Source organism: Lepus europaeus, chromosome 17, assembly GCF_033115175.1.
Source record: "Lepus europaeus isolate LE1 chromosome 17, mLepTim1.pri, whole genome shotgun sequence".
Taxonomy (NCBI): Eukaryota; Metazoa; Chordata; class Mammalia; order Lagomorpha; family Leporidae; genus Lepus; species Lepus europaeus.
This window is the reverse complement of record NC_084843.1, coordinates 80,689,951-80,699,292: the sequence shown is the minus strand read 5'-3', so window position 1 is coordinate 80,699,292 and position 9,342 is coordinate 80,689,951.

Below are 9,342 nucleotides of genomic sequence, written 5' to 3'. Positions count from 1 at the left end.
GACATGAACTTCTGCTCCACAATAAGCTTTCCACTTCAGTTCCCTGGGACGTTCTGAAGTGTCCTCCTGTACCTACTCGAGGTATTGAATCCAGTCATACATCATCCGACAAAGAAAATGAAAAGCCCTCCTATCCAACCCGACTTCACTGATACATTCTACCCATACACTTCCAGATATAGAAGATGAAACACTCCTTTTATGTAACCTGAGGTACTTTAATAACAAAATCAGAAAAATATATTACAGGAAAAGAAGCTATGCACTAATATCCCTCATAAACAGAGAACTCTCCAAATCCTCAAAATACAATTAAATAAAATCTAGTAACACTTTAATGAATCATGAATAATTGAGGTTTCTCTCACAAATGGAAGTGCATTTAATCTTAGAAAAACCCATGTACGTAATTCATGTGTGAGTGGCCAAAGAAGAAAAATATGAAAGATGTCAAGAAATTAGCCCAATGCTGATCCAACAAAACAAAAATCTACGGCAAGCATCACACTTAAATGGTGAGAAACAGTGGAGAGAAGAGATTCCCCCAAAGCTCACATAAAAGCTGAGGACATCCACTGTCATTGCTCCTACCTGACATCACAGCAGTGAGCCCACTTAGTGTATTAAGGCAAGAAAAACACAAGGAAATAATACAGAGCTGAAGGAGAGATGGTAAACTCTGGATTTCCTGAAGACATGATTATCTACAAATAGTTCCAAAACCATTTTCTCAAAAGCTACCAGGAATAATAAATTATTTTAGCAAGACCACGAGGGGAAGAAGGGCAATGTAAAAATATCAACAGTAGGGCCAGCACTGGGGCACATCTGGTAAAGCCGCCACCTGCAGTGTTGGCACCCCACATGGGCACCGGCTCGAGTCCTGGCTGCTCCACTTCCAATCCTGTTCTCTGCTGTGGCCTGGGAAAGCAGTGGAAGATGGCCCATGTCCCTGGGCCCCTGCACCTGCTTGCCAGACCTGGAAGAAATTCCTGGTTCCTGGTTTCTGATGGGCTCAGCTGCAGCCATCACAGCCATCTGGGGAGTGAATCAGCAGATGGAAGACCTGTCCCTGTCTCTCTCTCTCTGCCTCTAACTCTGTCTTTCAAATAAATAAAATCATCTAAGAAAAATTACTTATTAGAAAATCCATTGTATACTACTATCCATGAATGAGCAGATACTGATATAAAAATTAAAATACCAGGCAGGCGCCGCGGCTCACTAGGCTAATCCTCTGCCTTACAGCGCCGGCACACCGGGTTCTAGTCCCAGTCGGGGCGCCGGATTCTGTCCCGGTTGCCCCTCTTCCAGGCCAGCTCTCTGCTATGGCCCGGGAGTGCAGTGGAGGATGGCCCAAGTCCTTGGGCCCTGCATCCGATGGGAGACCAGGAGAAGCACCTGGCTCCTGCCATCGGATCAGCGTGGTGCGCCGGCCGCAGCGTGCCAGCCGCGGTGGCCATTGGAGGGTGAACCAATGGCAAAAGGAAGACCTTTCTCTCTGTCTCTCTCTCTCACTGTCCACTCTGCCTGTCAAATAAATAAATAAATAAAATAAAATAATTAAAATATCAAAATAAAATGAAAACTCATAAACTCCATGAATAAAATACAAAATATGTTGGCTGAACACTAAAATGCTGATGAAGGAAAAGAAAGAAGATCTACATAAATACACTGTGTGTAGGATTGGAAGATTGAATATTATTACATACCATTTCTCCTAAAATGGTCCTATAGGTTTACACAATCTAAATAAAAATCCCAGCAAGAGGTTTTTGAGAAATCCACAAAACTTTCTGTCATTAGGAAAACCCACGACAATCAACTATCAGGTCCATCGTGAAAAACAGGAACTGGGTGAAATGCCAATACTGTATTTCAAGATTTACAATAAACCCACAACAACCAAGACCGTTTGGGATTCATGAAAGAATAGAAGGTCACATTTCAATGGAGTAAGACAGTGAGTCCAAAAATAAACCTCATGCCACAATACATAAGCAACAATTGTTAAACTACAAAGAAAAATAAACAAACCCACTATGATACCCACAGATGTCCAGACATCTCTTTCATTAACAGGTCAGCAGTTAGACAATCAGTAAGGATGGAGCTGAACAGAAAAGCACCTACATCGACCAGGTGTCAAACGGATCCTTAGAGGGTGCTCCATCCACGGCAACAGAATACACACTCTTCTCAGACCCACGCAGCATGTCCACTCTGACCACGTTCGTGGGTGTAGAGCAGACCTCAATCATAAGAAGAGGCAGCACACGACCTAAGATCTCAGATCACACAGGAACTGCATGGGAAGTCAGTAAGAAGCAGCTGAAAGTCCCAAACACTTGGAGAACAATCAACAAACCTCAAAATTACACGTTTATAAATCTCAAATGAAAAATATTTCAAACTAAAGTGAACATGTATCCTGCCCATTTATATTAATGAATACATATTTTAGGAAAGAAGAACCAAGATGAAGGAGCTACGCTTTCACCCTAGGAAATCAGAGGAAGAAAAGCAATTTAAACACTTCAAGCCAGGTGAAGAACAAAGTGAAACTCAGATGTACAAGTCAGTGGAACGGAAAAATATACAACTGCAGTGAAAATTGACAAAACTCAAATTGGGGTCTTTGAAAACAGCGACAAAAGTCGTGAACTTCTTGTCAGGACCAACCAGAAAACAAGGTGCAAATTACTAATATTGTTAATGGAATGGTGACACCAGGATGGTCTCCATGGACAAGATTACAAGGGAATAGTATGAACTCTGTGACCAAAAATTTCACGAACTGTGAAAATTCCTTGAAATCTAGATATACCAAAATTCACAAACAGAAATGAAAAAGGTGAATCATTCCACAGTAAGTTATAATTTATAATAATTATAATGTATAATAAAATTATTAAATAGTTACTAGTTATTAAATAAACATATCCTGTTTCTGCTCAGCTAAAAATAAACAGTGGGCAGAAATGTATTTACGGGGACCTGCGTTGTGAAACGGCAGGTTACAACATTGTAAATTGTCATTCCATAGAGGCACCAACTGGATTCCCGCCTGGTCCAATTTTTTTGTTTAATATTTATTTATCTATTTGAAAGACAGAATGACAGAGACAGAGGAGCGGGAGGGAGGGAGAGGTGTCTTCCATCAGCTGGTCCACTCCACATTTGGAAGAAACAGCCAGAGAGATACACCTATCTGAAGCCAGGAGCCAGGAGCTTCCTCCAGGACTCCCACAAAGGTGAAGGGGCCCAAACACTTGGGCCATCTCTACTGCTTTCCAGGCCGTAGCAGAGAGCTGGATCAGAGTGGAGCAGCTGGGACTCGAACCAACGCCCGGACAGGATGCCAGCACCGCAGGTCAGGGCTTTACCCACTAAACCATGGCACCCCCCTCGCCCCGCCCAGCCACGAATCCAACCCCCACCCCCCACCCCTGCCACCAAGCTGTTCCACTTGGGATCCAGCTGTCTGCTAACAGCCTGGGACAGCAGAGGAAGCGGCCCAAGGACTCGGGCCTCTGAACCCACATGTAGACCGGATAAGGACCTGGCTTCTGCTTGGGCCAGGCCAGCCCAGGCCGTTGTAGCCATCTTGGGGTGAACGGATACATCGAAGCTCTCCCCGCACTGCCCATCTATACCTCTGCCTTTCACACAAACCTTTCCAAAGAAAGACAACGGGGTCTTCCTCTGAGGCGGCAGAGCCGGGGGCAGGCTGGACCCGAGCGCAGACGGATCCGGCTTTCTCTGAGTCTGCGGCTCCGCCGTGTGCAGGCGGTGTAAACTCACCAGAGGCCGTGCGCATGCACTCGGGCGCCCGGGCCGTGGCCTGCACACACGGCACACCTCGGAGCAGCCCGGCCTAGAGAGGCCGACCGGGGCTCCTAACGGAAAGGCCAAGGCTCCTTCCGGCCGGGGACAGGAAACCCCAAACCCGGAACCGGGCCGGGGACAGTTCGTGCTCTCCAGCCCCGCCCCGCCCCGCCCCGTACCCGTCACTCTCCTCCTCCTCTCTCCCACGCGCACGGCTCCCCCCCCTTCCCCCACTCCGCGCCCCCTTCTCATTCTGCCCCTCCCCCTCCCCTCCTGGCCCCGCGCCCCCTCCCACGCACACCCCTGCCCGCTCTCTGCCCCCCCCCCCCCCAGGGCCCAGCCTCCTCCCGCCAGGCCCAGCGCCCGGGCCCCCCTACCCGGTGACAGGAAGGCCTCCTCAGCTGACCACACACCACGCCCAACTCCCCCAGAGAGGACCTTTCTGTCCCTCAGGACAGGCATGGAGTCCTGAGGGTAACGGCCGCCTCAGCCGCAGCCTCCTTGGCCCGGCCTGACCCGGGGCGCTGGGTCTCCCTCAGGCTGGGCCAGCAGCGTCCAGGACGGCTCCTCAGGGCCTGCGCTGGCTCTGGGCAGGAGCGGACACGGCGCTCACTCCCACCTGAGCACCGCGGGGCAGAGCGGCCATGCGTGCAGATGCACTTCCGGGTCCCAGCCCTGGCGCAGGCGCACTGCACACGGGCGGCCGCCATGGGGCCACGTGACGCATCTGCGCGCTGCCGCATCAGGGGTCTGATGCCCCAGGGCCGCGTTCAGTCCCGCTGCTCCAGGCTGTGACCCAGGGAGGCAGCCGCTGAGGGCCCAGGGCCCTGGGACCCGGCCTCCCTCCCTCGTGCGAGTCCTGAATGGAGCTCCTGCCGCCTGGCTTCTGCCTGGCCCAGCGCTGGCCATGGCAGCCGCGGGGCAGAGGAGCAGTGCACGAGGGTCGCCAGCGCTCTTTCTCTCTGAGAGGGCGTCCGTCTGGGTCCCCCCAGGGGGCTACAAAGGCCAGGGCTGGGCCAGGCAGAAGCAGAATCAGGGCGTTTATCCAGTCCTCCAGGATGGGGTCAGAGGCCTAAGTCCTGGGGCCGTCTCCTCTGCTTTCCCAGGCAGAATCCCAAGGGGAACGGCTCCGGGGAGGGGCCGGGCTGTGGGGTAGCGGGTAAAGCCCCCGCCTGCAGGGCCGGCCTCCCATATGGGGCCCGTGTGAGTCCCGGCTGCTCCACTTCCAATGCCGCGCTCTGCTAGGGCCTGGGAAGGCAGAACAAGATGGCCCTTGGGCCCCTGAACCCACTCAGGAGGCCCTGGGAGGCTCCTGGCTCCTGGCTTTGTATCTGCTCAGCTCCGGCTGCTGCGGCCTATTGGGGAGTGGCCCAGCAGATGGAAGACCTCTCTCTCTCTGCTTCTGCGCCTCTCTGTGTGTAACTCTGAATGTCAAATACATAATTAAATCTTTCTTTAATAAAAAGTAAAAAATAAAAAAGGAAGACATAGCTATAAATAAAACACTTCATCAAGGCCAACTACTAGAGTGCATTTAAAATTGATACTATATGCATAACATACACTGTTAATGCAGACTTTTAAAAAGAACTGAACTCAGTCTTTGAAAACATTTTGGTACCCATTCATTCTCTTCTTCCTTACAAACATGCTGTGTGGGATTATTTCTGACTTACATGTGAAGAAATCTTTGTCATCTACTTATTCAGACACTTATGTCCCCACTTGTACAAGGACCAGAAATACCTGTGCTCTACAAAGTTCTCTTCTGAACACAGGTCTGCCCTCCATAGTCTAGCCCTGCAGTGAACATATGGATTGTGTTTTACATAGGACAAATCATGTGTCCCACAAACAACATCTAATACATAAAGGTAGCATCTGGGGTCACTGTTGACATTTTCTACATGGACTTTATAATGGTGGTATTTTTAATCTCATTTCTCAATGTTCTTTTTTTTTAATGAAACTTTTATTTAATGAATATAAATTTCCAAAGTACAGCTTATGGGTAACAATGGCTTCCCCCTCCCAAAACTTCCCTCCCACCCACAACCCTCCCCTTTCCCGCTCCCTCTCCCCTTCCAATCACATCATGATTCATTTTCAATTCTCTTTATATACAAAAGATCAGTTTAGTATATATTAGGTAACGATTTCAACAGTTTGCCCCCATATTCATTTCTCAATGTTCTAATATGGCTTAATTTTAATTTTGGTATAGTAGGAGAGATTGATTCATGTTTATACTGGAAGGTGGGATTCTTTGGCTATTTAGACAGCTGGAAATTTCTAAAATTAAGGATTTTGTAATGTATATTAAACAGTTACATACTGTATTTTTAAAAATGTATTCCAAGAATGCTGGTATTAAAAACTTTTTTCTTGGAATAATAAGTAAATAAATAAATAAATAGGTATGTATATACATGCACATGTAAGTACAGAAATATACACATACAGACATAGGATTGCCCTCCCCAAACACCTGACTCCAGAGTTTGCTGGTCACCATCACTTGATCAGAAGGTTCAGGGAAGACCTGATGGAGGAGGAGGTCTTGGTCCCAAAGCAGGAGGTGACACTGGAGCCCCACAGATGGTTCGGCCTCAGCAGCTGGTCCTGGGCAGGGACACCTAAATGGTGGCCCCAGGTACGGAATGTGCCAGCAGCTGAGACTGTGGCGCTACCAGAGCAGACCACTGTGCAGAGTGGCCAGGTCATGATAGGGCCCCTGGGCATTTCTGTGCCAGCAGAGAGCTCAGGAGGGGGTCCCAGGCATCCTGGCCCAGGGCCAGCAGCATGGGCACCAGGGGGGACAGAGTCCTCAGGCCCTGGCATGAGGCTGTGATGGCCCTGTGCATCCCAGGGCCTCCAGGACACCTCCAGCAGATAGGAAGGGCTGTCGATATGAGGAGCAGGTGTCCAAGGAGGGAAAGGTAGACGGGGACAGAGGAGCCCAGGTCTGACTGGATGCCCCTCCCAAGTCCCTCAGTGGTTGGCCAGACTCAGGGCATCCATGTGGTATCCAGGTGGCCATGTCTTCTGATAGAACATAGGGGCCCTGCTCCCCAAAATGGGTGAGCAGTCCACACCCACTGTCCTGATATCCACTTTCTGGAGGCCTGGGTGTCAGAGTTCCTTGCTGAGGGCCCAGCCACCCTTCTGACCCTGCTATCTCATCCCATGCCCTTGATACCTGTGGAGATCACGGTGTGGGATGTCTGTGTGTTAACCTCAGTGTCTTCATGGCCAGAGGCCGCACAACTCGTCCCCAGACTGTTGGGTGTGGCAGAGTTCCCGGCTGCTTGTTTATTCAGACCTTCCCATGTGCCAGCTCTGCCCAGTGTGCAGAGACTTCAGACCGCACCCCTGCCCCAGAACTGAGGCCATGCTGCACATAAGCACAGGAAGTGATGGCTGCCTGTGGGGAGGGCAATGGGTGAAGGAGAGAAAGGAAGCTGTGATGACTGGGACTTTTCAGGGCATTCCTGGGAGGCCTTCCTGCCCTCCCATCTGGGTAGAAGGTTCTAGAGGGATAAACCAGTGCTGACTTAAGGTGGGTCAGCTCAGGTGTGACAGGGACACCGGGGTGGGCTCATGGACACAGGAGGCTCCCTAGTGGATGAGGGGCTGTTGGTACATGCAGAGTGGAGAGTCCAGCGGTAGATGGGTGGGGATGGGGATCCTGGGCATGGTGTTCTCTGTGCCTGCGCAAGGTAAGAGGACCAAGGCCAAGAAAGGCCTTGGAGGGGCAAGGACAGACTGTAGCACCACAATGGCAGCCTGGGTGTTCATGTGGGACCCAGGGCTAAGGAGGTGCTGGGTGAGGGCTGAGCCACTTTGCCCAGGAGGAGCAGGTGCTGGGAAGCCCTGGGCTCCCCTAGAGCTGATGAGCAGGGGGATCTTCCTCATCCCTGAAGGGTCACGTGGCTGAGCCCAGGCTGTGGGTGGTCCTGAGTTGTCACTGCCACAGCCATGGTGGAATGGTCAGGAGAGGCCTGTGCTGGGGTCTCAGCAAGGGCAGGGAGGGGCTCCAGGGACAGGTGCATCTTCTGTTCTTCCTCATTCCCTTCCAGGGCCAGAGCAGAGGGCCCATGTGGAGAGGACCGATGCTGTGGCCACCACCTGACCCTGCAGTCCAGAAGCCGTGTCCCAGCGGTGAGGGTGCCCCTCCCTCCTGGCTTCCCCCTTCCCTGGGCCAAGCTGGCAGGCACTGTGCAGCTGGCAGTCTTGGGACCAGAGCAGGGCTTGATCCTGGGCACCTCCTGAGCCCATCAGCACTCGTCCACTCAGCCTCACCCACACATGCTGCACAGAGGGGCACAGGTGTGCACGAAGGTGGGCGCATTCCAGTCCTGCCAGGCCACCCACACCTCACGTGACCTGTGTGCCCCTTATGTGGGGGAGCTGCCCCATGGGGTTGTGCCCTTGGCATTCCCCATCCTCACTAAGAAACAGCCCAGGGAGGCAGGCTGGGACAATTGCAGGACACCTGGTGCTACTTAGTATAGCCAGCATGCTAGGAAGTGTCAATGACAAAGACCAAAATTAGCATTTGTGTGGCTGGTGCCATGGTTCACTTCCTTAATCCTCTGCCTGTGGTGCTGGCATCCCATATGAGCCCTGGGTTCTAGTCCTGGCTGCTCCTCTTCCAGTCTAGCTCTCTGCCCAGGAAGGCAATGGAGGATGACCCAAGGGCTTGGGCCGCTGCACCTACATGGGAGACCAAGAGGAAGCACCTGGCTCCTGCCTTCAGATCTGCATAGTTCCAGGCATAGCAGCCATTTGGGGGGTGAACCAATGGAAGGATGACCTTTCTCTATCTCTCTCTGTCTCTCTCTCTCACTGTTTGACTCTGTCAAATAAATAAAAAACTATATATAAAAGCATCTTTGTCCTTCAGATGTGGAGCCTCCAGCCCCAGGGAGAGCCTTGGAGCAGACACATGCTGGGTATCCACGTGTGCTCACGTCACACCGAGGAACACGAGCACCGCACAGTGAAAGGCAGCTTCCCTTTCACCAGGTGGACAGCATAGGGAGCACATGGAAGGCAGCCTGAGCCAGAGCCCATGCGGCTGAGCCAGACCACAGGGGCCTCCTGGCCTCTGCAGAGCCAGCACTGAGCATGACCGGCCAGGTGCTGGAAGGGCTGAGCTGCTGCTCACAGTGACCCATTGGTCTCCCAGGGCTGGGCATCCTGGCCATCAGCAGTGCTGGGAGCTGTGGGCCTGTGGCTGCTCTGGCCCCACATGTGCTGTCTCTGCCCTTACTGCCAGCACTAGCCTAGGGTTACCAGCGTGCGGATGAGGTGCTTGTCCGGAGGAGTCACAGTGATCTGTCTGAACCCTTGGTCAGTGTCAGGACAGGGCCCTGGGTTCTGCTGTAGATAGTCTGAGCTAGGCTGGCTTGAGGTCCAGTTGTCGGCTGGCTGCTCCCGTCCCTGCCATCCCATGAGGGCCCCTGGTGCCAACACCTAAAGCACCAGGGAGGAGGAACAGGAAGAGCG